This window comes from Artemia sp. Qi Xiang Cuo, chromosome 6 (assembly GCF_049724085.1).
Source record: "Artemia sp. Qi Xiang Cuo chromosome 6, ASM4972408v1, whole genome shotgun sequence".
NCBI classification, from domain to species: Eukaryota; Metazoa; Arthropoda; class Branchiopoda; order Anostraca; family Artemiidae; genus Artemia; species Artemia sp. Qi Xiang Cuo.
The window spans coordinates 38,979,950-38,986,371 of record NC_142799.1 but is presented as its reverse complement, the minus strand read 5'-3'; the positions used below and the strand labels follow the sequence as shown (position 1 = coordinate 38,986,371).

General features: G+C 35.5%; 1 protein-coding gene across 3 annotated transcripts in view; it reads left to right on the top strand.

Annotated features, from left to right (window-relative positions):
- Positions 1 to 1,469: 1,469 nt before the first annotated feature.
- The window catches only part of LOC148951208 (SID1 transmembrane family member 1-like), a 129,592-nt gene continuing 124,639 nt past the window's right edge, over positions 1,470 to 6,422 (top strand). For all 3 annotated transcript variants that reach the window (XM_089090724.1, XM_089090725.1, XM_089090722.1), the window contains exon 1: positions 1,470 to 1,568. The gene's annotated coding sequence lies outside the window, so the exon portion shown is untranslated. The remainder of the gene's footprint in view (positions 1,569 to 6,422) is intronic.

Below are 6,422 nucleotides of genomic sequence, written 5' to 3'. Positions count from 1 at the left end.
ATTCTATATGATATTTCAAATTACTATAGCTTCTATAGAAATGGTACCTCTTTGCAAATGACCCTGGTAACCCAATTACTTGAAAACCTACACACATACCCGATGCCTCAGGCGTAGGTTTGCGGGTAGGGTTTCAAGTAATCGGGCGCTTACTACTGAAGCATCCCTTCCATAAGAACCGTATATCCCCCAGAGCATAGCTTACAACGCCTGCCCTCGGGCCCTGTAGGGTTGTGTCGACACCGGAGTTTCTCTTATATTATCTTTGAACTATTTAAAAAAAATAGCTATCTCAAAATTTTTATCGGATGCATTTGCGAAAAAGGGTTTTTTTTGGGGGGGGGGCTGGCTGCCCTCTGATATCTTTTGACGGTCAAAAAGTCAACTAGGACTTTCAATTTCCAGTCAAATGAGCCCTCTCTGAAATTTATACGAGTATTCCTCCCATAAGAACCATATATGCCCCCAAGGCATAACTTATAACCCTTGCCCTGAAGACTTTGGGGGGAGTGTTCTGCTCAAAGATATAATTTCCAGAACTTTCAAGTACGTTCAACAGAATGGCTATCTCAAATTTTTATTGGATGTGTGTTGGGGAAATGGTGGGCGTGGAAGTCGTGTTAGTTGCCTTCCAATCATTTTCGACTATTTAAAGGGCACTAGCCATTTAAATTTCCATTTAAATTGCCCTGAGGGTTGTGGGGGGTTGTCATCCTCAAAGACCTAATTTCCAGAATTTTCAACTACGTTGAACAAAATGAATATATCAAAATTTTGATTGGATGTGTTTCGGGGAAAGGTGGGCGTTAGAGGGGGCTAGTTGCCCTCCAATCACTTTCGACTATTAAAAAGGGCACTAGCCCTTTGAATTTTCAATCGAATGAGTCCTTTTTGAATGTTTCTCCGACAAAGCATTCTATAAAAACCTTATATGCCCCCAGGGCATAACTGACTGCCCGTGCCCTGAGGGCTTTGGGGGGAGTGTCCTCCTCAAAAATATTATTTCTATCTGGAAATCAGTTACGTGAAACAAAATGGCTATCTCAAAATTTTGATTGGATGTGTTTGGGGAAATGGTGGGCGTGGAAGGGGTGTTAGTTACCTTCCAATCCCTTTGGCACTTAAAAAGGCCACTAAAACTTTCGATTTCGAATCGAATGAACCCCCTTTGAAGTTTATACGACGACCCCTTCCATATGAAATCCCTCTGGGAAAAAAAATAATCATAATAATAAATAATAAAACATTTTTTTTACATGTGCAAAGTCAACACATGGCGCAAATGTGCCTCATCTGGCCACAAAAATAAGAGATAGGTTGAGGCATTTATTTTTAAAATCGCCCATGGGGAACAAATATCAGTGAAAAAATTAATCATCATTAATTATGGCCGTGACAAGGAATGCACCCAAAGTAAACAAGCATCTGTAAAATTTATTTAAATGTCTCCGTAGCTGACAAACATCTGAATCACCGAAGCATGCAATAATTGTAATAAAAAAATACTAAAATATCCTAACAGCTGATTCAGGACTTGGATTGTATATTTTGTTTATAAACCTTTGAAGGTAAAATTCTAGTAATCTTGTTATTGACTTATGCCACCTTTAAGTGTTGCCGCGTTATATGAATGTAGGCTAGCTTTCAGGAACTGAGGTAGGCCTAGCCTACAGTTCCTTTCAGGGCTTTTGAAGGTATTTTAGTTAAGTTTTAGATATGAAGTCTGCTATTGTGGTAATTAGTCAAGCTAGGTGAATAAAGCTTTCAGAGATGAATCAAGAGCCTGAATGGTTACCTGGAAGGTCTTATAAAGTATCTATCTTCACCCTACCCTCCTTTAAATGGGACTAGCCTAGCCTCTGAAGGGCCCCAATAATCCTTGTATTATAAGTTCAAGATTTTCAGAAATTAGTTTACAGCTCAAATTAGGCTGAAAGAAAGTTATTTGAGCCTTACCCCCTTGCTTAATCCTGGTTTATAAAGTTTTAAAGATTCTAAAACTACCATAGTTTTTTTTTTTTATTCTGAATAAAAGTGTTTCATATAGTAGGTTTTTTATATAGTGTTTTTGCAGGTTTCAATTATTAAAAAATATGTTTCAGTTAAGTTGGTATGTTATTGTATGTTTCAGTAATATTGTTTTTCCAATGTTTTTCAGTTAATGTATGTTTTTGTTATGTCATTGACATTGTATAGACTTTCTTATAATTGTTTTGTGCAACAAGCTTGTTAAAGCTTACTGTATCTTGGTATTAATAAATAAATATAGCTAAAAATTCTGTAAAAAGTATAGATTTTCTGGTTGGTTTCCCAAGAATCAAACACTAAAATTCTAAAAACTGTTATTTTTTTTTAGTTACTTAGGCTACTTACATCACTTGTAAGAGAATATCACTTTGTAGTTTCTGGTGTAAGCCTAGAACACTAGCTAAACATAAGGAAACATGTTAAAAAAACAATTATTTCTCCATAATACTCAGAATAATCAGAGTTAACACATTTTGCATGGGAAGAACCTTTATCTTCACTTCTTTCCTTGTATTTCCAGTTTTCATATCCCATTTCTAAATTTTTGTTTCTATTCTCTAAGTATTGAAAAATGTTTATAAACAAAAACCCAAATGCTATCTAACCTAACCTAATTTATCACTATTTATCTATTGACATGTAATGTGAGAATATAATTAGATGGTACTGATGGCATTCAATTACATAGATAGAGTATTTGAAAACAGAAAAATGCAGTCAAATTCATGCTAATTTTTCAGAAATTTGTAAAAAAAAATTAGTACAACAATGAAAGGAGTGAAGATAAAGACTCTCTCATGCAAAATTTGTTAACTCTGATTATTCTGCATATTATGAAGTAAGAATTGTTTTCTTAACATGTTTTCTTATGTTTAGCTATTGTCCAAGGCTTATACCTGAAGTATGCTGAAAGCAACATTCACAAGAAAGTTGATATATTCAGTAACCTCCTATATAAAGAGTACCTTGACCAATTCCCTGTAAAAAAATGTATAAAGTGTTGAAGTGACTAGCCCTGGATAACCTCATCATTAAAACAGCTTATCCACAAACAATCACTAGCTTCTAATAGAGAATGTCTAGCTGCTAAAAAGCTGAGAAGTAGAATAGTGAAAGAAAACCATAAAGCTAAAGTCAACTATGTTAAAAACTGGATTGAACCTCTATTTTCTACTAACCTCAGGTAGTGGCACAAATCTATAAAAAGGATAGCTGGGAAGATTCAAAGTGACAACCTTATTATTTATAAAGACAATGGAAATAAGCTCTCAGCTGAGGATGTTAATATGTTTTTCAGCTCAATTTGTAGTACCCACCCTGCCCCATCCAAAAGTGAACTTGCTAGAATTCTTGAACAGTGCCCACCAAGCCAGACCCAAACCCTTGAAGAATACTCAGTCTTCTAAGAACTGCTCAAACTCAAACCCAACTCTTCCAACTACCCCAGTGAACTACCTCTAAAATTAATTTGTGAATATGCCATTTTTCTTGCTAGACCATTTTGTCACATCCTGAATTCGTGTTTTGCTGAAGAAGTATTTCCTCCTGTTTGGAAAACTGCATATGTGAGAGTTATACCCAAAACTAAACATCCTAAATCTCCAGAAGAACTGAGGCCTATATCTCTCACCCCTGCCTTCGCAAAGGTGTTTGAGGCATTTATTGCTCAAGCAACACTCAATGAGATTTCCACAAACATTGATAAATACCAGTACAGGGGTCTCAGAGGCTGCAATACCACAATTTATCTAGTGTGCATGCATGATACTTTAGTAAGATGGCTTGACCAAAAAGATACCATTGTTGATCTTGCCATGGTGGATTTTTGCAAGGCTTTTGACCTAATCTCCCACCCTATTGCTCTAATGAACCTAAAACTAATGGGGGTGAATAGACTAACAGTTCAGCTAATTGCTGAATTCCTGTCTAATAGAACACAATGTTTATTTCCTCTATTTGAGGGTGATACTCTGTCCTCTTCTTGTAAAATTATGTGTGATGCCCCTCAAGGCACCAGATTAGCTGGGCTGATATTTGTGGCTGTGGTAAATTTTGTGCTAAGGAACTATGCCTAAAGATATAAATTTGTTGATGACCTTTCAGTTTTACTTAATTATGAAGCTAAAAATTCAAGTTTTACCCATTGTTTCCCCCCACAACCTGATGGAAATGTTGAGTAAGGAGGTTAAGCAAGCTAATCTAACCATAAACTCCACCAAATCAAAAGTTATTTGGTTTAACCCTCTAAAGCATGATCTTGATGTCCCAAACTCTCTGTTTCCCCTGTTCAACAGTGCCAAATTACTAGTTGTAATATTATCATTGGACTGTAAATTCAACACCCATGTGGAATCAGTGGCACCAAAGGCCTATAGTGCCCTTCAAACCATTATTACAATAAAACGTTTTGGTTTTACCAGAGACCAGTTAATAACTGCTTTTGTGACCTATGTCCACCCTCACCTAGAATATGCCTGTCCAGTGTGGGGTCCAGCAGTGCAAAATTCACCATCCTTATCTAAAATGCTGGAAAATGTACAAAAACACACAGTTAAAGTGATTCTTGACAGGGACTACATCAACTATGAGGAAGGACTTAGAGCAATTGACCTACCATCGTTGTCCAAAAGAAGAGATAAATTGATAATGAATTTTGGTATATTCCTACTAAACAACAAGCACCATAGATTCATACTACCCCCTGATGCCCCTATCAATATGAAGACATGGACCCAACTTAGACTGTTACCACCAATGTGTTGCACTCAAAGGCATGAAGATTCTTTTGTGCCATTTTTGACCAAAATGTATAACAAGAGCTGATATTTTTACCCTTTTTTTTTTTTTTTAATTTGAGTTTGTAAAAATGTGTGTAATTTAGCATGTGCTACGAAACAGATTTATGAATAAACCTGTACCTACCTGCCTACCTAAATTTTCACTTTTTCATATAAGGTAAAGGTACCAATGATTTGACAGTTTTTGTAAAAAAAAAAAAAAACAGTTTTTCTACTCCAGAGGTCCTAATTTAAAGACCTTTGGTTTGAAAAAGGCTTCAGTATGCAGTAAAAACATCTAAGAATCTAATTGTTTGATGAGAAGTTTGAAGTTTTATCTGAAAAGGGTACAAAACTCTGATTTTCCAAAATCAGATTTTCCACCTACAAATTTGACATAACAAAATAGTTACCTGTTTCTGATGGTAGTTGGAACCCAATTCAGCATGTGTTGAAATACTTGGGGAGTACCTTTGGGCAGAATCTGGCGTATTCAACAACATGTCAACTTCATTTAATGTATAAAAGTATAAAACACAATTCAAAATGTAGAAGTAATAAAACTAACAAAATTGTTTCAAGTATGTAGCATTTAGTATAACAAAATTGGTAAATCATAAGGAGTGTGATATTGTGACCTAGATCACATAAATCTTCTTTTTTCTATTGCATATATACCACAGGAATAGCATCTCCAAATGCTATCAGGAATGGCCCACTTCCTGTCAGTTTTAGTGGCCCAGCAATGATTTGTTCATTGTTGACAGTGTAAATGTCATTTCAAAGTGTGATATGCAATTCTAATCCTCTTGAAAATTTTTAGTTTGGACTGTCCTTTGTCAGGAAAGTCCAGAATCCTACCAACAAAATATGGCACCTCTCTTTTTTTGTTTCTAAAGAAAACAGCATAGTATTTGTCAAGTTGCAGTTCAACTTCTGACCCAAATTTGAGAATTTTTTTCTTTTTGTTTCATTGATAAGTACTAAGAAAGGGAAAAATGACTTCCCTGTGAACCTCTGCAGTTTTTGGCAGTAGTCTGTACCCATAAATTTGACAGCTTTATTTTTGTCAGTGGACCCTGGAATTTTGACACCAATTATTTCTCATTTGTTTTACATGTTTAGTGAAATTTTGAAAGAGTCACCTATATTTTGACAGGGCCTCTCTGTCAAAAATCTTGACAAGGTTACTACAGGATATTTGCAAAAGAAATAAATCAATTTATAGAAAACATTATCTACATTTGAATTTGACTAAAGGAACATTTTTATTGTACCTAGTATTCCACTACATTAAACTGTAATCTTTTTTGAAGCCAAGTATTATGTTGGGCAATTTAATATAAAACCCAGGTCACAACCTGTAAACAAAAACATTTATAAGAAAAGAGAAACACTTAATACTAGAGAGTGTGACATCCTCTTTCTTTCACAAAAAGGAATAATATACTCAGAGGTCGAGTTTTAAGGATGGCTTGACTTGGCGTCCACTTCTGGTGGTTGGGACGTGCTGTTGTTCTGTCGCGTCTCTAGCCTCTTGGACCTGGATGACCATTGGTACATCTTCTGGATCCATTGGTGGGACATGATGTTGTATTGGTTCAGGTGAGTTTGCTT